Source organism: Magnolia sinica, chromosome 16 (genome assembly GCF_029962835.1).
Source record: "Magnolia sinica isolate HGM2019 chromosome 16, MsV1, whole genome shotgun sequence".
Lineage (NCBI taxonomy): Eukaryota > Viridiplantae > Streptophyta > Magnoliopsida > Magnoliales > Magnoliaceae > Magnolia > Magnolia sinica.
Window position 1 is genome coordinate 70,281,042 of NC_080588.1, and position 27,052 is coordinate 70,308,093.

At 43.2% G+C, this 27,052-nt stretch overlaps 1 pseudogene; it reads left to right on the plus strand.

Moving 5' to 3' along the window:
* Positions 1-1,576: 1,576 nt before the first annotated feature.
* On the plus strand, positions 1,577-26,562 carry LOC131229443 (cytochrome P450 CYP82D47-like; annotated as a pseudogene).
* The last annotated feature ends 490 nt before the right edge of the window (positions 26,563-27,052 follow it).

Below are 27,052 nucleotides of genomic sequence, written 5' to 3' on the forward strand. Positions count from 1 at the left end.
TCATTAAAGTTCTCCTAAGGCCCACTATACTGTTTATTTGACATCCAATCTGTTTATTTGGTCATAAACACCCAGATGAAGTGGAAAAACAAAGATCAGCTTGATCCAAAACTTTTATGGCCCCCAAAAAGTTTTTAATGGTTGACGTTCATTCAAAACTATTTCATGTAATGTGGTCCACTTGAGATTAGGTTATACCTCATTTTTGTTCTCATACCATAAAATGAACTAGAAAAATAAATGGACGACATGGATGAAACACATACATCATGGTGGGCCCACATAACACCGAATGACAGGGGAGTAGCAAATCCTTTTCGAATAGAAACCATATAACATACGCAGATTCACCGAGAAAAGCCTTTTGCAGGTAATTCCAGTGCTGGGATGTAAGGTGGGGTCCACCGTGATGTTTATAAGAAATCCAATCTATTCATCCATTTTTAGAGATCATTTTAGGACATGTAACCAAAAATTAGGATGATTGAAGACTCAATTGGGCCATACAAGATGAAACAGTGGAGAAAGAAATTCCTACCATTGAAAGCTTCCTATGCGTGTTGATGTTTATATGCCATCCAAACCGTTTATAAGGTATTTTTTTACTGGGATGAAGTGAAAACACCAAAAAATTAGACAGATACAAAACTTTTGTGGCCATATAAATATTTCAACGGTGGTCACTAAATCCCCACTGTTTCCTTTTTTGTGGCCCATTTGAGTTTTGTATACACCTTAATTTTAGTAGAATTTCCTAAAATGATATCCAAAAATGGATGAACGGGTTGGATTTATCACAAACGTCACAGTGGGCCCTATCCAGAATCCTTGGGCAGGAACTTATTGCAAAAGGCTTTGGCAGGAAATCCGCGTCCCCGTATCCGACGGAAACGGATTGGCTACTCCCCTGCCACCAGCCGGGTGGATGTGGTCGGTGCTCGGTGTTATGTATGTGTTTTATCCATTCCGATCATCCATTTTTGCTGATCATTTTAGGGCTTTTTTCAAAGAAAAAAAAATGAAAGGTAAGTAAATCTCTGGTGGACCACATCACAGGAAAACAGTAGTGATTGTATATACACCATTAAAATTCCCCTAAGGCCCACGGTACTGTTTATTTGACATCAAATACATTGATTAGGTCGTACAGACCCAGATGAAGGGAAAAAACAAAGATCAGCTGGATCAAAAACTTGTCTGGCTCTCAAAAAGTTTTTAATGGTCCACGTTCATTCAACACTGTTTCCTGCAATGTGGTTCACTCGAGATTGGGATATCCGTCATTGTTGATTTCATACCATGAAATTATCTATAAAAATAGATGGACAGCATGGATGAAACACATACATCATGATGGGGCCCACAGAGCACTGACCGCTAGCCATTGGCCGGTGGCATGGGTAGTAGCCAGTCCGTTTCCGTGTCTAACGTCTCCGTTATACATCTTATTAAATATATATTTTTTAATATATTAAGAAAACTGATGACGTAGAACTTACAGTGACGTGGACCAATGAAAACGCTGGAGTCAGGGAGTTCCTGCCTCCAGGAAACAGACGATCCGCCCTCTTAAATATACAAGAGTTTACTCTGCGGATGTACGCTATCTATATCTATGGATTTGCTCTTCCAATTGCTAGCTATTTGCAGCGTTTTAGCGACGCTTTTGTTCTACAAAACATACATAGCACGTACAAGTAGGCTTGAGGGCAAGAGCAAGAAAGCACCCGAACCAAGTGGTGCGTGGCCTTTGTTGGGCCATCTCCATCTACTCCATGGACGTGATCCACTTGCTCGAACACTCGGATCAATGGCCGATAAGTACGGCCCGGCTTTCATCCTACGGCTAGGTACGCGTCGTGCACTCTTTGTAAGTAGCTGGGAGCTAGCAAAAGAGTGCTTCACCACCAATGACCTGGTCCTCGCCACCCGTCCCCGATCAACGGCTGGAAAGTACATAGGCTACGATTACGCCATGGTCGGGTTCGCACCTTACGGTCCCTACTGGCGTCAAATACGGAAGATCCTCACCGTTGAGCTCCTATCCAACCGTCGGCTCGAGTTGCTGAAGAACATCCGTTACTCGGAGATTGACATGGGTGTAAAAGGGTTGCACCGAAAATTAGAGGAGTGTCGTGGGGGACCGGTTGTAGTCGAGATGAAGCGATGGTTTGGAGACCTGACTTTCAACATGTTGACCATGATCGTGGCTGGGAAGCGATATTTCGGTAGTAACGGAATAAGCGATGAGGTCGAGGCGAGGCGGTTCCAACATGCGATGGATCAAATGGCTTATCTAGCTGGTGTGTTTGTGGTATCTGATGCACTTCCTTTTCTCAAGTGGATGGATGTGTGGGGCCACGAGACTGCCATGAAAAAAGTCGTTGAGGAAATGAACAGTCTAGTCTCAAGCTGGCTGTACGATCATAGGCTAAAGAGGCAGTCCGGCAAGATCGATGGTGGCGATCGTAACTTCATCGACGTGATGCTGTCCATCCTGGAGGAGGAACCGCTCCCTGACCATGATAATGATACCGTAATCAAGGCCACTTCCATGGTATGTGTCACCTCACCGTTCTAGTGAGGGACCCGGGTGGGATCTAGCTGGGCCCATGGCTGGCGTTAGGCCTCTCTTGCATGGCCTATTGATTTTTCAGGCTAGGCTTGGGGCAAAGCCATTTTTAGCCCAACTCGCCAGGCCCAGGCCTTCCTAGCCCGACCCGACCCAACTTTATATTTACGTGTCATATCCTGCAATTATGCCTTCCTAATCCTTGATCGGGCAACCCATGCATTTTTAACATACACCATTGATTGCTTTCCTCTTGATGAGTGTTTATTTCGGAAGCGGATTGCGTCCTGCCCCGGCCTGGACCCAATCGGTCCAGGCAGGGTAATGTGGGGCCCACCGTAATGAATGGATTTTATCCATGCCGTTCATCTATTTTTTAATATTATTTTAGTCTATGATCCAAAAAATGAGGCATATTCAAGGCTCAAGTGGACCACTAAGTGAGGATACCGTTAAAAACTTGGGAGCCACAGAAGTTTTGAATCAAGCTGAAATTTGTATTTATTTATTTTTTTTTTCCCTTCATCCAGGCACATGTAGCATTATGAATAGGTTGGATGGAAAATAAACATCATGGTGGGCCCTAGGAAGGTTTCAACGGTGGCTTCATTGTCACCGTTGCTTCTTTGGTGTGGTCCACTTGATGCTTGGATCTATCTAATTTTAGGGTTGATATCCTAAAATGATCTGAAAAAAATGGATGAACGGCATGGATAAAGCCCATATATAACGTTGGGACACACAAAGCCCCAATCTTAACTGATTTCCTTCCAGTGGGGGCAGGACACAATCCGCTTCCGTGTTTTTCTTTGTGCATGTACGGCCTATTCATCTATGGTAGCGATCATATTAATTTACAAGCTGGATCTGTGGCCCAATTAATCAATTTTAAAAATTATTTAAGGTCACGATTGATAGCCGCCTAAAGTAAATTAGATATAATTAGAGATCTTAATCTCCAATTTACGATGATGGTTAGCATCAATTTGTTATGTATTAGAGATTATCAACTCTAATAATCTAATTTATAATCACTATTAGCATGAACTTATATTTTTTTTATAAAAGAGAATTTATATATATATATATATATATATATATATATATATATATATATATATATATATAAAACCTACCTAACTAATATTCACCTACCTAACTAATATTGAATTTACATTTCAATACCTTAATCCATATAAATATCATTCCACTATATTCTGCTAGGCGGTTCACGCCGGCAAATAGGTTAGTGAGCTCGAGTTAGCTCATTGTTTATGCAAAAAACCGGTGCCACTCCTTCTGTCCTCTCACCTGTGCAAGAAGGAGACAAAGGGGACCCTGGCTAGAGCCGGGGAACCTTTGATGCTTAAGTCAGTTTGACGGACGTAGTAGGAAGTTTTTAGGAGAGTTTTCTGCGTACCTTTCACCTTGGAAGTCTCCTGTATTTATAAGAACAGGAGGGCCCCGGTGTGCAGGGATTCTTCTCCTGATTTCTTAGAGATTTGATTTTGATCTATTTTTGGACTCCGTCCGATCCCGAGATCTTTGGGATCGAAGATCCTTTTACTGAATTTTCGAGACAGTATTTCCATTTACACCATCTTTTCCTTGTTTGGCTTGGTCTTAACCGACTCTGGTGACGAGTGGGCCTCAGCTGGGTACAAGGGTAAAACTATTTACCATCTGTCAGATGAAATGGAACAGATCCGTAATTAATATCCTTTCTTAATCCGATAGCCAACTCTGTAACCGCCCCAAACATGAGTCGGTTTTATAGTCAATCGGGTGGCTTCTAAATTTTGGGCCTTGATCCACCTCTTTAGATGTTGCCTCCTCGTTTGCCGAGTCAACTTTATGTATTTTATATACTTAGCCTTATGGCTCATGACTTATAAGTTTTGGTTGGAATTTATTCCCCGGAACCCGATCTAAGTCTCTCCTTTAGGCTTTTTGCTTACCTGGTCAAGCTTATTGCCTCAGATCACCGGGTAGTGTCAGTAGAGTTGGTCCATTCCATAGTCGAGCCTTCGAACTTGTACTATTTTTCCCCTAACAGTAAGCCCCCTACTCCTTGCATCAACGTGGTTGACGCTATGGAGTAGAGTAATCGCTGAGTTGGCTTGAGCTAGGATCGACTTTATGATGGACCATTTAATGCTCGCAGGAGTCTTATGTCATCAAGAGCACGCAACGGTTCGTCGATCGAGGTTGCACGAGATGGCAGCTATCGGAATGCTTCTTCCTGCTTATAGGCGTTGGACGCGTGGCGATAGTGGCTGTTGCGTCGTTCGAAATGCGCCACGTGTCAAGCGGGGGAGTTGAAACGACCGTTGATTTGATTCTTCCTTAAATGCCCTAACCACATGGCGCGACTATAAAAGGAGGAGGGGGACGCGCATTTCCCATTTTCACGCGTCTTCCTTTCCCTCTGATTTTCACTGCTCTCCCAATTTTTCGCTATTTTTCACTATTTTCCCCCTTCGTTTTCGACTTTCGCTTTCACGTTCGCCTCTTTTTCAGCCCTCCTTGCTATAACCGGTGAGTTTCATACTCTCTCCCTCCCTTTCATTTTTAGTTTTAATGGCAATGCACGGCTCCTCAAGCCCCCGAGAGGGAGTTTCCGATTAAAAGGGTGAAGCGAGGCGTCTCTGGGACGTCTCAGAATCACCTTCATTACTGGCGGAGATGGCCGTAAGTGCCAATGAGGCTTTCCAGCACTCTGAAAGGGTGGCTGGATCCTCAGCGAAGTATCCTATTTTTGCGGGTCCCTCCTGTGGAAGGGCGTCTCTGGCAACTGCCCCAGGCAGACCTAATCCTCCTGAGGAGGAATCGGAGGAAGAGGATGAGGAGGCCGAAGGAACCAGTGAGTCGGTCTCTACCCGGAGATCGGCGAAAGCTGTTGAATCGGCGGCCAAGGGAGGGGAGACTGGAGATGAGAAGAAGGGTCCGGTTCCCTCTGTTTAAACCGAGGCGGATCTGGACAGAATTAGGGTCGGGTATCATGTCCCGGACTCGGTCATTATCCGTCTCCCTCTGCCAAGTGAATTACCCGACTGTCCTCCTGCTGGGATGGTTGTTATCTTCCAAGTCGCTCTACAATGCGGCTTACGTCTGCCCCTTCAGGGAATAGCTCGGGATCTGCTTTCCCGACTTCAGATAGAGCCCGAGCAGATAGTCCCGAATGGGTGGAGGAACTTGTTCAAATGCTCGGTGTTATGGGCTGAGACAGAGCAGCCCCCACTGACTATCGATATTTTCTCCATCTGTTTCAAGTACAGCCGAATTCGCAGTAGCCCGGTTAGTACTTTTTGTGTGCTTGGCGGTACAAGGGCGGACCTTTGATAATCGACCCACCTACCTCCAACAAGCACTGGAGAGACAGATGGTTCTGGGCGTGTGGCCGTTGGGAGATAACCGAGCCTGGGCCCATCAAATCTCGTGTTCCTTAGGCGTTCTCCCAAGTAGGTGACTCGGCACGCACTTTTTCTTTATCTTCTCGTACCAGTGTCTTTGAGTCTAACTGAATGCATTTCTCAGATATCCCTATGCGAAGGCCAAAGCTCTGAGTAGGCGTTTTAGCTCAGATTAAGGATCTAAGGGAGCTGAGTCCGGAGCAGTGGACTTGGAAGAGACTTCCCCAACTGGAGCATCTGCTTGAATCGGGTTTGGACTCGACCTTAATAGGTACTTTCTAGTTGTCTCATTACATTCCCTTTTAATTTGGTTTAACTCATCTTATATTTCCTGATGCAGAGATGGCTGAGGCAAGGCCCATTCTTCATTCGCCTTCCAAAATGAAGGCCCCTCCAAGGTCAGAGGCTCGACCTCCACCTCCAAAGAAGTCGAAGACGGTTTCGAAGGCTAAAGGGCAAACTGCCCCGGCCATCCCAACTGTGATAATCCCCAACTCGGAGGGGGCAGAAGTGGCGGACGCGGTGGCCTCCAAGGTTCAAGTAGCTCCCGAGCCTCAGGTGGCTCCTGAGTCAGTACCTATCGCTGAGCAAGTTCCAGAGCAGACGGGGGAGGAGAGGAGAGGGGAGCCTTTAAGAGGGGAGACGACTCAACAGGAGACATCGCTCTTCCAGCGGGCCTTGTCGGACATGGTCCCTTGGGCAATTTCTCACAGGAGCGAGAAAGAGTTCGTTGCCTTCTTCAAAGCTCCCTAGAGGCGGACTCTCTCTCATGCGGCAAAGATTCTCCTCGAGATAAGACTTGAACTTCTCACTTATCTTGCCGATTCCTTCGAGCTTAATCTGACTTTGCATTTTTCTTTTGTAATTCGCTCCTTGTTTGCTCAAAGCTAGCGTAGATCTGGCCGAAGCTTAGAGTCGGACAGCGGAGGCGGAAGCAGCTCAGAAATGAGCAACGGAGGGGAAGCACAACTTGAAGCTGCCATGACTCAACTCAACATAATGGTCGGCGACTTAGGGCTTGTCAGGAAGGCCGTCGACGACTCTAAAGCCGTGGGTACTCATTTGGCCTCGCAATTGCAAGAGGCTTGGGAGAAGAGTCGGTTGAGTCGTCAGGCTCTAAATGCTTCCGAGCAGAAGTTGTCTCGGCTTAGGATCAAGATTAAGACTGCCATTGAGCAGGCCAAGGCCCAAGCCTTAAAGGACTTTCTTGAGTCCCGAGAGTATCTAGAGGAGCAGGATCGCTTGTATCAGGATGGTTACACTAAGTGTGTCAAACTGATGAAGGAATCCTTCCCCAATCTTGATCTTTCAGGATTTGATGAAGTGCCTTTGGGTCTAAAGGTCTGGGGGCCAAGGCAGTTTGGTCTACCGCTGCTGCGACTGATTCTAAGGTTGCTTCTGAGGCTACTCCTGAGGCAGCGCCCGAGGTTGCTCCGAGTGGCGGCACCAGCTGAGCTTGAATCAACTCTTGAGTTAGCTCCTGATGAACCTTGGAGCTGGTTTGAAGATGTCAAGCACTTTAAGCACACCAAGCTTCAAGCACTTCAAACACACCAGGCAGGCTCAAGAGCTTCTGCAACTGAGAGGGGACATAGCGTATCGCGGCCGACTCTTTTTGCCTATATCTTTATTATTCCATCAATATAATTTCAAAGTAGAAACTAATGTAATCCGATGTAAAACACATACTGATGAATGAATATACTTGGTTTTCTTATTCATTTGACTCAGTTTACATGTTTTTCATTCTTTACTTGATCCAATCTTTCCAATTGCTTAACGGCATTCCAAGGATAGGGGAGGAATTGCCTAGTTAGATCTTCTAACCGATACGTTTCGGGTCGGATGGTGCTCGAGACTATATAGGGTCCTTCCCAATTGGGTCCCAGTGTGCCTGCACCATCTTCCTTAGTGTTCGGGAACATTTTTCAGAGGACCATATCTCCTACTCAGAAGCGTCTAACCTTGACTCGAGCATTGTAGAACCGAGCTACTTGTCGTTACTGAGCTATTATGCGTAGGCAAGTCACCTCCCTTTATTCTTCCAAAAGGTCGAGTCCAAGATCTAACAATTCTTCATTGTCTCGCTCATTAAACGAACTGACCTGAGCTAAAGGCAGTCCGATCTCGACTGGAGTGACAACCTCCGATCCATATGCAAAGCAGAAGGGAGTTTCTCCCGTGGCCGTTCGAGCAGTGGTCTGGTATGCCCATAGTATTTTAAGAAGCTCTTCGACCCATGCTCCTTTAGCTCGGTCGAGTTTGATTCGAATGTGCTGTTTAATGATCTTGTTGACTGCCTCAACCTGTCCATTAGTTTGAGGATGATGGGGGGATGAGTAAACATTTCTGATTCTGAGATTATCGCACATCTCCCGATATCGCTTGTTGTCGAACTGCTACCCATTGTCGGTAACTATGGTCTGAGGTATCTCAAATCGGCAGACGATGTTTTTCCAAACAAAATTCGTGATCTTTTGCTCGGTTATCTTAGCCAGTGGCTCGGCTCCGGCCCACTTTGTGAAGTAATCTACTGCAACAACGACAAACTTGGTCTGGCCTTTCCCTAAAGGGAGCGGTCCGATGATGTCGATTCTCCACTGTGCAAAGGGCCAGGGGCTGACCATAGGGGTTAGTTTCTCGGGTGGTTGTCTCGAGACGGTTGCAAATCGTTGGCATTTATTGCAACTTTGGACGAGCTTGCAAGCATCATACTGAATGGTCGACCAGTAATACCCTTGTCGTAAGACCCTATGTGCGAGTGATCGTTCTCCCGAGTGATTCTCACAAATCCTTTCGTGGATCTCCTGCAGTACATAATTGGCTTCACAATGATTTAGGCAGCATAGCAAAGGAGTGAAAAATCCTTTTTTATATAATACTCCATTGATTATGGTGTAACGGGAGGCTTGGACCTTCAATCATTAGGCCTCGACACAATCCTTGGGCAACTTTCCTCTATCGAGATATTGGACAATCGAGTCGAACCAAGTAAGTTTCGAGTCGATTGGATGTAAAGTCAAGTTAAGCGGGTCGTCGATACTTGGATTAGCAACATACTCGATCGGAATGGACCTAGGTATACATTTTCGTCGGCAGATGCAAGTTTTGCCAATAGGTCGGCCTTGGCATTTTCTGTTCGAGGGATCCGAGTGACAATATATAGTTGAAAATCATCGATCAACTCTTTAGCTTTCTTCAAGTACGCTTTCAGTTGCTCTTTACGTGTTTGGTATACGCTAGTGACCTGATTGACGACCAACTGTGAGTCGCTGAATACGTTGAGATGAGTGACGCCCAGACTGGCTGCGAGTCGGAGATCAAGCAACAAGGCTTCGTATTCTTCTGTGTTGTTTGAGGCTTGAAATCAAGTCTTAAGGCATATTGCATATAGGTTTGGTCGGGAGTTTTCAAGACGACTCCGCCCTACTTGCTGTAGAGTTGGATGAGCCATCGACATAAAGCTGCCAGGGGGTTGGGTCGGGCGATGACTCGGGAGAAGCAGTCAGCTGTTTAGTTGACTCATCTGTAAACTCAATAGACAAGTCGATGAAGTCGGCAACGGCCTGTCCTTTAATTGACACCTTCGGCTTGTATTGAATGTCAAATTCACTAAGCTCTATCGCCCACTTTGTCAGTCGGCTGGAAGCTTCTGGTTTCTGAAGGATTTGTTGCAGCGGAAGGTCTGTCATGACGACGATAGTGTGAGTTTGAAAATATGGCTGAAGTCATCATGAGGAGACAACTAGGACTATGAATACTTTCTCTATAGGCGAATATTTTTTTCTACTGGTAATAACGCTTTACAAACATAATAAACCGGCAATTGCTTTCCTTCATGTTCACGTATCAAGGCCGAGCTTACGGCTACGTCGGAAACCGCCAGTTACAGTATCAAAGCTTCCACAAGCTCGAGTTTTCATAAGACAAGTGGAGATCCGAGGTATGACTTCAACTGCTAGAACACTGCGTCACACTCTTCCGTCCACTCTACCGTTTACCAACGCTTGATTGTTTGAAGAACGGGAGGCACTTATCGGTAGCTCAGGAGAGAAAGCGGTTGAGCGCTGCTACTTGGTCCTGTCAGCCTTTGTATATCCTTGATCATTTTTTAGGATTCCATGTCAAGCAATGCTTTGATTTTTTTCGAATTAACTTCAACCCCCCACTGACTTACCAGGAATTTGAGAAACTTAGCTGAGCTTACCCCAAAGGCGCATTTACCCGGGTTCAACTTCATCTGGTATTTGCGAAGGATGAGAAACATCTCCTCTAAGTCAGCAATATGATCGGCCGCGTGTATGCTTTTAACGAGCATGTCATCAATGTATACTTCTATGGTTCGACCAATCTGCCGAGTGAACATTTTGTTTACCAATCATTGGTAGGTTGCTCATGCATTCTTTAGACCAAATGGAATCACACGGTAACAGTAAAGTCCTTTTGTCGGTGATAAAGGTAGTCTTTGATTTATCTGATTGATGCATTGCAATTTGATTGTATCCAGAATAAGCATCCATAAAACTAAGAAGTTCATGTCCAGCCGTGCTATCCACCAGCTGATTGATCCTTAAAAGAGGAAAGTTGTCCTTTGGGCAGGCTTTGTTTAAGTCGGTATATTTAATATAAACTCGCCACTTCCTATTGGCTTTCTTAACGAGTACGACATTAGCTACCCATTCCAGATAATATATCTCCTCTATGAATTTAGCCTTGAGGAGTTTACCGACCTCTTCTTTAATGATGGCGTACCTTTCGGGGCCGAGCAGTCGTCGCTTTTGTCGAATCGGTCGGTAGGTCGGATCGATGTTAAAGCAATGAGTCATCACCGAGGGATCGATCCCTGACATATCTTCATGGCTCCATATAAATACATCATCGTATCGTCAGAGTAAGGATATCAGTTTGTCTCTTAGGGGTGACTGCATAGACGAGTCAATCTGTACTATTTTGGACTCGTCTGTCTCGACTTAGGGCACTGGGATAAGGTCTTCTACCGGTTGTCTTTGCTCATGTGTCTCGGCCCGAGGGTCCAACGATTCAATCGTGGTTACCTCGGATGGAGCCTTCACGGCTGTCGCATAACAGCATCGTGAGTCCTGTTGGTCACTTTTTACGACTCCTACTCCTAACTTGGTTAGAAATTTCATAAAGAGATGGTACGTCAATACCACAGCTTGGAGAAGGCACAGATAGGGCCGACCGAGTATAGCGTTGTAGATTGATGGTTGGTCAACTATCAGGAAGTTGACCATTACTGTCACCTGGTGCAGAGAGTTACTTGTAGTGAGTGGCAATGAGATGACTCTTTCGGAGAGTGTTCATCCACCAGAGAATCTGATTAATGGGGTGTGAACTGGCTGTAACGTCGATCGTTCGACACCCATTTTGTCAAACACTTGAGTGAACAATACATCTGCGGATGACCCTGTGTCAACGAGAATGCGGAATACCTTATGGTTCGCTATCGTGAGGGTGACAAGCGTCTTCATCAATGAACGAAATGCAATATTTCTCCATTTTCTTTTCTTTCGAAGGTCGAGCTAGTATCAGGATTTCGGACTCGGGTCGACTGATGCTCTTGGCATTATTTTTTCGAGCATTGTTTGAATCGCCTCCGCCTCAGGAACCACCAACGATGGTTCAGATTTCCTCCGTGGGTCGGTTGTCACCTGAACGTTCTTCCGTTGTCTCGGTTCTTTCGACGTGCTCTCTAAGACGGCCTTCTCGGATGAGTCGCTCGATTTCTTCATTCAAATGGTAGCAGTCACTCGTATTATGCCCATGATCGCGATAGTAATGATAGTACTTATTCTTGCTCCGTCGGTTTGGATTGCTCCAGAGTCTATCTGGCCAGTTGACGAATCCTTCGCCCTTAATTTCCATCAATACCTGCTCTTGCGATTTATTGAGCGGGGTGTACATCGAGAACTTACGATCTGCCCGTTTACCTGACTTACGCTCATCACGTGTCCGATCATCTTTACCCTTCTTTCTACCAGCCAAGTCAACTTCTTTTTTTATTGACTCTTTGACCGAGACTTTCGCGTTTTGGGCAGCTTCGCCCATGATCCGAGTCTTTCTTTGGCATCCGCATACTTATCTGATCGGGCTATGAATTGAGCCAGATTAGTAGGCGGGTTCTTGTCCAAGGATGCCAGAAATGGTTTGTCTCTGACACCTTGCATGATCGAGTTGAGTATTGTTTCGTCTGAATATTTCTGGACTTAGAGCAACTCGCAGTTGAAGCGTTTAATATAATCTTTTAGCAGCTCTCCCTCTTTTTGAACTATGTTGTTCAAGTGCGCAGGTGGCTTCAACTTTTTCTTCTCACCAATGAAATTGGTGAGGAAGGCATCGCTGAGCTCTGCAAACGAGCCAATGGACTTTGGTTTCAATTGTTTAAACCAAAGTCGAGTTATGTCGACTAAAGTGAGGGAGAAAACTCTCGGCACATTACAGCGTCCGAGGCATCGTGCAACTCCATATATGTTCGAAAGGATTCGATGTGCTCAATTGGATCGGTCTTGCCAGTGAATGACATAATCTACGGAAGACAGAATCGTTCCGATAACCGAGCTTGCATTCTCTTCTATGAACGGAGATGCTTTTGCCTCAGGCCTTGTTGGATATGTATCACGGCCTGCTTCATGTCCGCGATCTCTTCTCGCATTTCCGTCCTGAAGTCCTAGAGGTTAGCTTTCCAGGATTCGTCACTATTTCTAACGCCCTGAAAATCGGGGGTCGAGCACAAACTCGACTCCCGAGTTCCAACGCATCACTTATGCAACATAGATAACCATATTAGTGCATTAAACATGAATGAGATTATATCAAAATAATATATCATACTCCAGAGACAAGTAAATTTTTGCAAGCGGAAGACTGTATTAGATGTATAAGATATATGAACTGTAGTAAGTTTCTGAAGTATGATCAGGTTACTAGGTTAAACATGTACATGTATACTCCCAAAATGTAGAAAAAGAATATACATGTATACTCCAAAATACAATCATAATTAGTGTAATGATATCTAGTCAGCATCCCTATAAGCCCCGTCGATCAGAACACGGTCTACATAGACACGCCTGATAGCTGCATATAGGAGAAACTCTCCTCATCATCCTCAAAGTCCAGCTCCGCCTTGCAGACTATGCCATCATCTGAACTTATAACAGGGTCTGGTTGGTGTGTACAATACCGTCCCGTAACGTGGGAGTGAGTGATCAACTCAGTGGAACAATAAAGCAAATGTTAACATGTTATCAATTCAGTCAAGCAGTAATGATAACGCAATACAAGCAAATATCCCTAAGTACTGTGATTAATGCAAGAATGATATGAAATAATGATGCATGCCCTCGCCTGCGCTCCCTCAGCGACTTCATCTTACGATCGAGCATGAAACACTGCCTCAGTGCTTGACCTACTACGCCAAACGCACACGTAATGCGGTGCATGAGCGTGATTACCAAGTTCTTATTAGTCCTTTTCATACAGCAGGATTGGGAAGCTAAAGTACCTCCCTTATATAAATTCTCAAACAATGATTCATTCTAGGGTCGTCAATCCTAGTAAATCTCATACGATGATATGGTTCTAGGTCGTTGCAAAGGGCTCGTAACCTTATCAGTGCAGGCCTAGTGTACTCTTATTACTACGTAAGGGCTCGTCGCCTCTACACAGTCTTAGTGTATGCTCGAGGTCACTACAAAGGGCTCGTCACCTTATCAGTGTTGTCCGACAGCTCGAATACAGTGTCTCATACCACCGTATTCAGCTCACGAGTCTGGGTTGCTCACTGGTCACTACGGGGAGGCTCGTCACCCCAGCGTAGGCCGACAGCTCGACCACGGTGTCCCATACCACCATGCCCGGCTCATGAGTCTTAGCGGATCGAGGTACCAAGGTTAAAGGGGTTTTCACTGGTGAGTTTGGTACCTTAGATTCAAGCAGTAGCGTCCATACATGGTGAACATACATCGGGTCAATCGGGTTACTTAACGAGCTCGATTAGTACGAGCGCATGTTAAGTTGATCGATATGAAGTGCGCGAGCACTCTGTGTGGCCTAACCACTATCGACAACGGAAGTACGGATCAGGCTCATTGAACACGTCCTGTGGGCAAAAACAACCTCAGCCACCAAATCAGAACCTATTACCGATTGCCTGGACTATTTCATAGTCCCAACCACATTCAATTATAACAGATAATCATACAAGCTATCAGAATAGTAATGGATCAACAATTCCAATCATACAAGCATGTGAGCATTTGATGATTTCAACTTAACCATGAATTCACACATAAGCAGTGTCTAAGTAAAACAGACAAAAAAGATAAGTTACATGGAGGAAGTCATACACATCATTAAGGTAGTTGAGAATCTCTTCTCAATACCCATATAAAGTACAATTTATTACACACTTGTTCATTCAGACATTTTTACAAACACTTAGACTACATATTCCAACATACATGACGTATGTTAGTGATAGCACGTATTAGGACAAATCCTTACACTAGGGAGTTACGCCGTATACCACATGCACATACCCACGGCGGATAATCATGGCATGCATGAATCCGGGTTCCATATTCATTTAATCATTTTCGCAAACACTTGGGCTACACACTTTAACATGTATAACGTATATTGGACATGGCGTGATTTAGGGCAAGTCCTTTCGCTAAAGAGTTGTCGCATATATAACAAGCATATATCCACGACAGATAATCATGTTAGGCATAATTTCAAATTCCATACGTATTCAAATATCACAACATATATATAAAATACACTATTAGTCACATAGTTCATATATACTTGTAAAACGAAACAGACGACGCATTTTTCATGTAAAATAGCACCCACGTCAGCTATAAATCATTAACCAACATTGAAAGCTTTGAAAACCATAACCTATACGTTTATAGTCCGCACCTTTCGCCAGTAGACCCATAACGAAGTCAGTTTTAAAGCTAAGTCTTTGTCCACGACAGATTGGTAACCTATAGCATAAATTAGGTTAGCTATTTCATAACTTACACTATCTGAAACCCTAAAACAGATTAGGGTTAGGTTTTCTTACCTAAGAAAGGGATTGGTATCACCCGTATAGCGACACAAGAGTGGTGGTTAAGCACGTGGAGCGTCAGGGAAAGATCCCAACATCTATCTCTCACTCTCTCTCTTCCTCACTTTCTTCTTCTCTTTTCTCTCTTCTTTTCCTTAGGGTTTACAAAATTCATATGGCATATGAGAGGGAGTGTTTAAGGTCCTTATATAGGCCCAGGTTTGATGGGAATAGCCCCAGGGCCAAGGTATGCTTAGGTTTATCCAAATACGGACTGTTCCAGTCCAATGGAGCACTTCTGGTGGCCCCTTTTCCACGTGCGGTCGGACTTAAGCTCCCTGACCATGGATCTAGGTCAGGCTGAGTTTTCGTTTCGATCGGGTTTATAAATCAGCCGTGGCGAACCAGTTTCAGTTCAACGGTCACGGTCACTCGATCAGGGTCTCAAGTACACCTACATGTGTGGGATATTTCTCCTGATCCAATAGTATATTTGGGTCAAATTCTGATGGTTTGAATCCTTATATTTGGCCTGCAAGCGACACAACTCAGATTACTTAAATGTAGATTTTATTTCTAAATATTTTCACGTTTCTCACACTCTTTGCTCCGGGCTCAAGTTGTGCATTTCTAGAGACAATCAAGAGTTGATTTCTGAGGGGGTTGTCAAGTCCAGTAATGCAGTCATATCCGTATAGTTTTGGGGTAATCGGACTTTCGATATGCGGTCCAGGTCCGATACGGAGTTTCAAGGTGTTCCCGAGAGCAACTGGGTTTTGAGATGGATCCTAAGTTTCAAGATAATGTAGCGTTAATGATTCTATATATTTTAGGTCTTGTAGTTTATATTTAAAGTAGTTCGAGCTAATTCTATTGATTGTTCAATTTAGCACTTAACTAAATCGTGCCCTAATTACGATAGAATAAGGTCCTAAAGCAGTTCTATGCCCCTTTCTGGTACTTTTAATTGGTATATTATTTTAATTATTTTTATAATAGTTCTTCATCAAGTTCACTTCATCCCTACGAAATTTCATTAGATTTCATGTTGTAGAAAAATTCTAAAACTTCCAGAAACAGCAGCTGTCCAAACTAATTATTTTCAAATAGTTGTCACAACAACCTATATTTAACTATATTAAATATTTTATTATATTTTTTACTTATTTTTATATGAATTATCAATCTTCAATATGGATTTTGAATCACCTAAATCGGAGTTATAACGAGGGAGATATGACTTTTCAAAGTTGGATGAACATTACAAAATTTTTCTGCCAAAAACAGGCCATCGGCCCGCTTGGCGGCGAGGTCTCGCCAAACTGGCAAGCCCCTCGCTGGTCGCTGGACTCTGGGGTGATGACTCACCCCAGATGCGATGTCCCCCCCCCCCCCCCCCCGGGGGGTGCCAGATACATGCGGGACCCACCTCAGGTCCCCCTAAATTGTGTCGTTTGGCCCCCATGTTTGTGTGAGGCATTTTCGGGTCTAATTTACAAACCGGAATGAGTTTATTTAATGTGCAATATATGGTTTTGGGGTAGGAGACGCTAATCTATCCAAATAACCTATTTATTTTGTTAGATTCTAAAAGGCTAAGGGTCAAAAACCCATTTTATCCATTTAGTTACTATTTATGGTAAGTTTTAGTTTCTGTATTTTTCTTCATCATTTATACCCTAGGATTAGTGTGTATTATGAATGTTCTTAGAAAAATTTGAAGCATAGGATGGTGGAAGGTGAGATTTTTGAAGGAAATGGGAGATTTTGAAGGAAATGGGTTGAAAGGAGATTTGAGACTTTGGGATTGAGTTTTTGAGAAGTAATTAAGGTGTTAGGATCGACCCATTGCCTAAGTACATCTAACTCCAAGTTGGCAAAAATCTGGGGTGTTACAATCTACCCCCTTAAAAATAATTTCATCCCCAAAATTGACTAAGGGTAATAAGTAAGGATTCCATTATTTCTTTTTCCTATACTTTATTGGTTTCAAGTTAAATGTGTGGCAGGGTATGCACTATCTATGCTAGTCTGGCTCATTTTAGTTTACCCTCCTTAAAATTGTTTCTCCCTAAAATTAGCTAAGGCTCCTATTAAGTTCGTATTCAACGAGCACATTGTAGATACATTGACCTCGGCTACTGTAATTCAGCTCGTACCCATTGTTAGGCGTATTCTCTAACATGAATTAGTTTAACACTTGAACCCTAATTGCTTTCCTTCAAAGACTTCATTATAGACATTCTAAGGAAGATTCAGATCCTATTTAGTGACCTATCCCTTCGCACAGCCTGGATCAATTTCCTTCGATCCTTGGCCAGTGGGGCAGGGGCCCACCACGCTTCCGCTGCGCCACTCTGATCCAATAGATGTATAGACTGACTTAACTAGATTAGGTTCATAATGTTCTACCCCCCTTAAAAATTATTTTCACTCTCAAGGCTCAAGGATCTATGTCCTGATCCGTATGTCGGAACAAGGTGTAATTTAGGACCTATCCTTGACATGAAATGAGATACGATCTCTTAATACATTGGTCTTCCTTCCATCGATGATGTGTGCTATGGCATTGGTACCTTTGGTTATAGAAAGGAGCTAAAAATGATGGGTGTTGCGTTGATTTCGGGAACGGGTGTAAGTTTATGGCAAGATGCCTAATTCTACCCAAGAAGGAACTTTTACTACGGTCCCGACTTACCCTCTTTAATCATGCCCAGTTTAATACGATAAGATAATCTATATATTATTAGTGCATAAGGAAGTTGGACAAACAGGTTAACGGGCAGACTATTCTTCTAAGTTCATATGCACAATTATTTATGCCAGAATGGTCTGTGATTCAGGACCTAATCCCTATTTGAGAAATTTCTTGGGCCTAAAAAGAAAAAATATCTATTCGCTATATACTTTTGATACTTCTCAAAGATGAAGTAATAAACTTTTAGTTGTAAGTGGTAGGGCCAACACGGAAGGAAAGTTGTGTAGTGGGTCTGAGCCGGATACGTAGACCTTCTGCCTAGCTAGGACAGAGAATTGCCGTATCAGTTCTTAATCCTAGTTGATCCCGAGCTTCTGCTTGATTAGAGCATTGAGTTCATTGGTAACTACCAGGATTGAAAATTCGATTCAAACCACGAATACATCGCTTATATATTATTTCTCTACTCCGTGTTCCCGATTAAAATAAGTCCTTGAGAAGGCAATTATAGGCGGTGTATTGTTTTGATCTAATGTTCAATCCAAGGGATATATAAGTTTCCTCTAAGCGTGAATAGTTTCTAAGTCAAACAAGCTTCCTAAGAGTTACTAAAGAAGCCTATAAGTACCAAGAGGATTTAACGAAAGAATAAGGTCTCACTCCAACCTAATCAAGCCGACCAACTAACTCTATCATTCAATTGTCTTAGCATAATCAGTGTTTTACATTCCTTAATATAACTAGTTGCCTAGTCATAATTTATGAGTAGCGGTAATCCAATAGTTGGAATCCAAAGTCTACACTCATACGCTAGTTGATTTCATACCATCTCTAATACAAGAAATTGTTTTATCGCTTAGGGTCAAACGTTGTCTGATTGGAATTGAGTTGCCCGAACTTGAATGTAATTGTGCTCGTGCATTCACACATGACCATACCAGCTAAGAAGGTCTTGGGGTTCACGTTATTAATTTATTGAATTTCCCACACTGTTAACTCCTTTGAAATCTAAGAGTACCAACCTTAGGTCCAAAACTCTAAGAGCCTATTTGGCCAGAGGTATTAAGTTGTATTAAATGGATTTTGTTGCTAATCCCACCTCCGGATGTGGAAATAACATGTTTGGAAGGAGGGTGGGATAAAAAAAAAATCAATTTCATAGGCTTTGGAAAATAAGCCTTATGTTGGAAAGTGTGAGATGGGATTTTCAAATCCCATGATGATAAATTTCAAGTGTGATTTGAAAGGAAATCTCGGGATTTACTTTTAATTGCATACATTCCGAACATGGTGTTAGAACCCATGGGATACACCCAATCTAGGGACACTACCTTACACATGCATTTATTATTACTTTTATAATTCCATCCACCCTAATCTCACATAGGTTAGAAAATTCATATGGAATGAGAGAGTGAGGGTTTAGAGCTCAAATGAGAGAGAATGGAAAGGGTCGGCAGCTATGATAGAGGTTTTTGAAGGGGTGATGCAAGGGTTGCACAAAAATGAGAAAAGGAGCGTTTGAAGGAGGGGTTTGAATGAAAAATCTGGGATTTTTGGAGAAAAGGAGAGCTTGGGGTGGTGGTTTGTGAAGGAGAGGTGGCGTAGGAGGTGTTTTAACTGACTCCACATGCGTCCGTGGGCCACACAGCACCCAGGACCCAACGGCCCGAGCCAACCCGCCCGGCCAGGCCCGTTTGGCGACGAGGTCCTCGCCGGTCGCTGGACTATCCGACAAGGTCCTCCTGCCCCCTGGGTCCCAAAAAGGTGTGGGTCCCACCCTGGGTCCCCTTGGAGATATGTTATTAGGTCCCCGATTCCGTTTTAAGTCGTTTCGGGTCATTTCGAGCACTTTCAGATGCAACCTCGTCTTTTCTCGATTGTTGAAGGCTAGGATTGGGTAAATCATGGTCTAGACCCATTAATTGATGGTCTAGGGGTGATTCGGGATCAACTCATGCGAACACGGATGGGTATAGTCCCGAGCAAAGTGATCGATTTCGGTGAATTTTGCCAATTGGCGAAATCGGAGAAACCTATGCTTGTTTCTACATTTCTCTCACACCCAACTATGTCGAAAAGCGTCAACGTACGTCGTGTGACCATAACCCAGGTCCGGTTTAATCCAAATCATGCTCTGATACCATCTTATAACGCCCTGAAAATCGGGGGTCGAGCACAAACTCGACTCCCGAGTTCCAACGCATCACTTATACAACATAGATAATGATGATTAAATATTGTCCATATTAGTGCATTAAACATGAATGAGATTATACCAAAACAACATATCATACTCCAGAGACAAGTGAATTTTTGCAAGTGGAAGACTGTATTAGATGTATAAGATATATGAACTGTAGTAAGTCTCCGAAGTATGATCAGGTTACTAGGTTAAACATGTACATGTATACTCCCAAAATATAGAAAAAGAATATACATGTATGCTCCAAAATATAATTATAACGAGTGTAATGATATCTAGTTAGCATCCCTATAAGCCCCGTCGATCAGAACACGGTCTACATAGACACGCCTGATAGCTACATATAGGAGAAACTCTCCTCATTATCCTCAAAGTCCGGCTCTGCCTTGCAGGCTACGCCATCATCTGAACCTACAACAAGGTCTGGTTAGTGTGTACAACACCGTCCCATAACATGGGAGTGAGTGATCAACTTAGTGGAACAATAAAGCAAAGGTTAACATATTATCAATTCAGTCAAGCAGTAATGATAACGCAATACAAGTAAACATCCCTAAGTATTGTGATTAATGCAAGAATGATATGAAATAATGATGCATGCCCTCACCTGTGCTCCCTCAGTGACTTCATCTTACGATCGCGCATGAAACACTGCCTCAGTGCTTGACCTGCTACGCCAAACGCACACGTAATGCGGTTCATGAGCGTGATTACCAAGTTCTTATTAGTCCTTTTCATATAGCAGGATTGGAAAGCTAAGATACCTCTCTTATATCAATTCTCAAACAATGATCCATTCTAAGGTCGTCATTCCTAGTAAATCTCATATGATGATACGGTTCTAGGTCGCTGCAAAGAGCTCGTCACCTTATCAGTGCAGGCCTAGTATACTCTTATTGCTACGTAAGGGCTCGTTGCCTCTACGCAGTCTTAGTGTACGCTCGAGGTCACTACTAAGGGCTCGTCACCTTATCAGTGTAGGCCGACAGCTCGAATACAGTGTCTCATACCACCGTATTCAGCTTACGAGTCTGAGTTGCTCACTGGTCACTACGGGGAGGCTCGTCACCCCAGCATAGGCCGACAGCTCGACCATAGTGTCCCATACCACCATGCCCGGCTCATGAGTCTTAGCGGATCGAGGTACCAAGGTTAAAGGAATTTTTACTGGTGAGTTTGGTACCTTAAATTCAAGCAGTAGCGTACATACATGGTGAACATACATCGAGTCAATCGGGTTACTTAACGAGCTCGATTAGTATGAGCGCATGTTGAGTTGATCGACATGAAGTGCAGGAGCACTCCATGTGGCCTAACCACTGTCGACAACCAAAGTACGACTCAGACTCATTGAACACGTCCTGTGAGAAAAAACAACCTCAGCCACCAAATCAGAACCTATTACCGATTGTCTGGACTATTTCATAGTCCCAACCATATTCAATTATAACAGATAATCATACAAGCTAATCAGAACAGTAATAGATCAACAATTTCAATCATATAAGCATGTGAGCATTTGATGGATTTCAACTTAACCATGAATTCACACATAAGTAGTGTCTAAGTAAAACAGACAAAGAAGATAAGTTACATGGAGGAAGTCATACACATCGTTAAAATAGTTGAGAATCTCTTCTCAATACCCATATAAAGTACAATTTATTACACACTTGTTCATTCAGACATTTCTACAAACACTTAGACTACATATTCCAACATACATGACGTATGTTGGTAATAACACGTATTAGGGCAAATCCTTACACTAGGGAGTTGCCCCGTATACCACACGCACATACCCACAGCGGATAATCATGGCATGCATGAATCCGGTTTCATATTCATTTAATCATTTTCACAAACACTTGGGCTACACACTTTAACATGTATAACGTATATTGGCCATGGCGTGATTTAGGGCAAGTCCTTTCACTAAGGAGTTGTCGCATATATAACAAGCATATATCCACGACAGATAATTATGTTAGGCATAATTTCAAATTCCATACGTATTCAAATATCACAACATATACATAAAATACACTATATGTCACATAGTTCATATATACTTGTAAAACGAAACAGACGACGCATTTTGCATGTAAAATACCACCCACGTCAGTTATAAATCATTAACCGACATCGAAAGCTTTGAAAACCATAACCTATACGTTTATAACCCGTACCTTTCGCCAGTAGACCCGTAACGAACTCAGTTTTAAAGCTAAGTCTTTGTCTACGGCAGATTGGTAACCTATAGCATAAATTAGGTTAGCTATTTCATAACTTACACTATCTGAAACCCTAAAACAGATTAGGGTTAGGTTTTCTTACCTAAGAACGGGATTGGTATCGCCCATATAGCGACATAGGAGTGGTGGCTAAGCACGTGGAGCGTCAGAGAAAGATCCCAACATCTATCTCTCTCACTCTCTCTCTCTCTCTCTTCCTCACTTTCTTCTTCTCTTTTCTCTCTTCTTTTCCTTAGGGTTTGTAAAATTCGTATGGCATATGAGAGGGAGTGTTTAAGGTCCTTATATAGGCCCAGGTTTGATGGGAATGGCCCCAAGGCCAAGGTATACTTAAGTTATATCCAAATACAGACTGTTTCGGTCCAACGGAGCACTTCTGGTGGCCCCTTTTTCACGTGTGGTTGGACTTAAGCTCCCTGACCATAAATCTAGGTCAGGCTGATTTTTTGTTCCGATCGGGTAGATCAGCCGTGGCGGACCAGTTTCAGTTCAACGGTCACGGTCACTCAATCAGGGTCACAAGTACACCTACATGTGTGAGACATTTCTCCTGATCCGAGGGTGTATTTGGGTCAAATTCTGATGTCTGAATCCTTATATTTGACCGGCAAGCAACATGACTCAGATTACTTAAATTCGAATTTTATTTTTAAATATTTTCACGTTTCTCACACTCTTTGCTCCGGGCTCAAGTTGTGCATTTTTAGACACAATCAAGACTTGATTTCTAAGGAAATTGACAAGTCCAGTAATGCAGTCATATCCATATAGTTTTAAGGTAATCGGACTTTCGACGTGCGGTCCAGGTCCGATACGGAGTTTTAAGGTGCTCCCGAGCGCAACTGGGTTTTGAGATGGATCCTAAGTTTCAAGATAATGTAGCGTTAATGATTCTATATATTTTGAGTCTTGTAGTTCATATTTAAAGTAGTTTGAGTTAATTCTATTGATTGTTCAGTTTAACACTTAACTAAATCGTGCCCTAATTACGATAGAATAAGGTCCTAGGGCAGTTCTACGCCCCTTTCTGGTATTTTTAGTTGGTATATTATTTTAATTATTTTTTTAATATTTCCTCATCAAGTCTAATTCATCTCTACCAAATTTTATTGGATTTCATTTTGTAGAAAATTTCTAAAAATTCCAGAAGCAACAGCTGTCCAAACTAATAGTTTTCGAATAGTTGTCACAATAACCTATATTTAACTATATTAAGTATTTTATTATATTTTTTACTTATTTTTATATGAAACTAAACTTATCACGCTTCAATCTGGCTTTTGAATCACCTAAATCGGAGTTGTAACGAGGGAGATATGACTTTTCAAAGTTAAAAAAATATTGCAGAATTTTTCTGCCAAAAACGGGCCGTCGGCCCGCTGCGGCCCTACCAGGCCCGCTTGGCGGCGAGGCCTCGCCAAACCGGTGAGCCCCTTGCTGGTCGCTGAACTCTGGGCCGATGGCTCACCCCAGGAGTGATGTCCTTCCCCCCCCCCGCGGGGGTGCCGGATACATACGAGACCCACCTCAGGTCCCCCCGAATTGTGTCGTTTAATCCCCGTGTCCGTGTGAGGCATTTTTGGATCTAATTTGCAAATCAGAATGAGTTTATTTGACTTGCAATATATGGTTTTGGGGTAGGAGATGCTAATCTATCCAACTAACCTATTTATTTTGTTAGATTCCAAAAGGCTAAGGGTCAAAAACCTATTTTATACATTTCGTTACTATTTATGAGAAGTTTTAGTTTTGGTATTGTTCTTCATCATTTATACCCTAGGATTTGTGTGTATTATGAATGTGCTTAGAAAACTTTGAAGGATAGGATGGTAAAAGGTGAGATTTTTGAAGAAAATGAGAGATTTTAAAGAAAATTGATTGAAAGGGGATTTGAGACTTTGGGATTGAGTTTTTGAGAAGTAATTAAGGTGTTAGGATCGACCTATTACCTAAGTACGTCTAACTCCAAGTTGGCAAAAATTTGGGGTGTTACACTATTGGCCGTACCCTCAACCGGAGGCCTGCTGCGCCTCCTTCGATCTATTTCATGTCGTAGATCGGAGGCTGGTAGCGGGGCGGTCACGGAATGAGCGAGTGTAGGTTCTGGAGGACCCTGGTGCTGACTCTACTGAGGGATAAACCACGGAGCGACAGGCTGAGGGTTGGCGAATTTTTGCGGAGCATTCGCCTGGCCACTATTATATTGAGGCAAAACTTGCTAGCGATGGATTTACTCCAACATCTGCTTCATATAGTTCAGATTGATCCTAAGCTCTTGGACTTTCTTATCTAACCAACCATTTTCTTAGTTTCGTTGATTGTGCCTAGTTAAAACGGAGGTTGCTAGACGGGCGGCAGAACCCTGTCGATTATCGGGTTGGTTTTGGGCCCCTTGGGCTCCGTTCGTACCCAGCGGACCTTCAATTGCCGGTGGTCCAGTGATAACGACCTCAGTAGGCTCATTTTGAGCAGTTCTTCTAGTTTTCGCCATTGGAACCTATCTGAAGCTTTTTAATAGAGCCTGGAAAACGACTTTTCGTATCGTTTCCCATAAACGGCGCCAATCTGTTGATACAAAAAACTGGTGCCACTCCTTCCGTCCTCTCACCTGCGCAAAAAGAAGACAAAGGGGACCTTGTCTAGAGCCGAGGAACCTTTGATGCTTAAGTCAGTATGATGGACATAGCATGAGGTTTTTATGAGAGTTTTCTGCGTACCTTTCACCTTGGAGGTCTCCTGTATTTATAGGAACGAGAGGGCCCCGGCGTGCAGGGATTCTTCTCCTGATTTCTCGGAGATTTGATTTTGATCTGTTTTTGGACTTCATCCGATCCCGAGATCTTCGAGATCGAAGATCTTTTTACTGAATTTTCGAGACAGTATTTCCATTTACACCGTCTCTTCCTTTCTTGGCTCGATCCTAACTGACTCTGGTGACGAATGGGTCTCGGCTGGCTACAAGGGTAAAACTATTTGTCATCTGTCGAATGAAATGGAACAGATCGGTAATCGATATCCTTTCTTAATCCGATAGCCGACTCTGTAACCAACCTAAACATGTGTCGGTTTTATAGTCGATCGAGTGGCTTCTAAGCTTTGGGCCTTGATCGGCCTCTTTACATGTTGCTTCCTCTTTTGCCGAGTCAATTTTATTTATTTTATATATTTAGCCTTGTGGCTCATGACTTTGTAAGTTTCGGTCGAGATTTATTCCCCGGAACCCGAGCTAAGTCTTTCCTTTAGGCTTTTTGCTTACCTACCTCAGTCGGGCTTATTGCCTCGGATCACCGAGCGATGTCAGTAGAGTGGGTTTATTCTATAGCCGAGCCTTCGGACTTGCACTATTTTTCCCCTAACACTTATCATGATGTCTACGTCAAATTCATACTAACAGACAGGTGCATTCTTTCATTTTAGGCCAAAGGCTCAAAAATAAATTCCATTATTCATGATTAAGGTGAATCACATTATTAGAAATAATATACAGAAAACGCTCACCCTCCGTATAGTTATCATTGGGGTGTGGCCCACTAAAATGATAGATGAGTAAGAATTTTGTAAAACAAGCTTAAATTTTAGGTTTATGCTGAGATAAGCCTTTATTTTCTTCCATTGGATGAGAGGTGAGGAGGTTTTTCCTTTATTTTTTTAATCTTTTCTCATGTCGTTTCTTGTCACTTTATGCAGGCTCTCGTGCTAGCTGGCTCAGAAACGACAGCCGTCACTCTGACATGGGCCATCTCCTTGCTACTGAATAATCGCCATGTAATAAAAAGGGGTCAAGATGAGTTGGATGAACACGTAGGCAGGGACCGACTAGTGGTTGAGTCAGATATCAAAAACTTAGTATACCCCAGGCTATCCTCAAAGAAACAATGCGCCTATATCCTGCCGCACCACTTTTGCTACCACACGAGGCTGCGAAAGACTGCCACGTGGGAGGCTTCCATGTCCCAGCTGGGACTCAAGTATTCTTTAACGTCTGGAAGATCCATCAGGACCCACGGGTATGGTGGGAACCATCTGAGTTTCGACCTGAGAGGTTTATAACCAGCCACGTGGACGTAGATGTGAGGGGCCAACAATTCGAGTACCTCCCATTTGGGTCGGGCAGGCGGGCCTGTCCGGGTATCACATTTGCCATGCAAGTCATGCACCTGACGCTCGCTCGTCTGCTTCATGCCTTTCACCTGGACACACCCAATGGCCAGCCTGTGGACATGACTGAAGGATTGGGTATAACTATCCCTAAATCAACACAGTTGGAAGTCCTGTGGACCCCACGCCTTCCTTCTCATCTTTATAACTAGCACGAATACCATGATACGAGGGTGTAATAAGCAAGTCAGATTATTATGTCGGCCATGGAGCAGTAGATGATGCCATGTATAGGTCATGGATGTCAACCATACAGTTAGACAATGCACTAGTCATCATCAATATTCCACTACTCTTTAATGGTTATTGGCTAAACTCTTTCGTGTCATCAGTACTGGCCAGTCATTGATTTGAATAATTGAGAAAGATTCGCCCACATCTGAATCTCATCAACTAACATGTGCCGCTAGATCTTAAACTGGCGGCCACACAAGCCCAAGGGACCAATCAATCACCACATACTTACACCCCTTGAGATGAAATGGCCACCATCTGAAAAGAAAAATCAAAGCAAGCATATAGGTAACTATCCAAATAACCAACTAGCACATGATCTAGTTTCGTGATTTAAAAAAATGTCATTGGGATGCTTGGATTTGGATCAGCAAGGAACTTAGATGACAAGATCCAGGGGAAAAAATAATAATAATCTCCACTGATGTATGCAT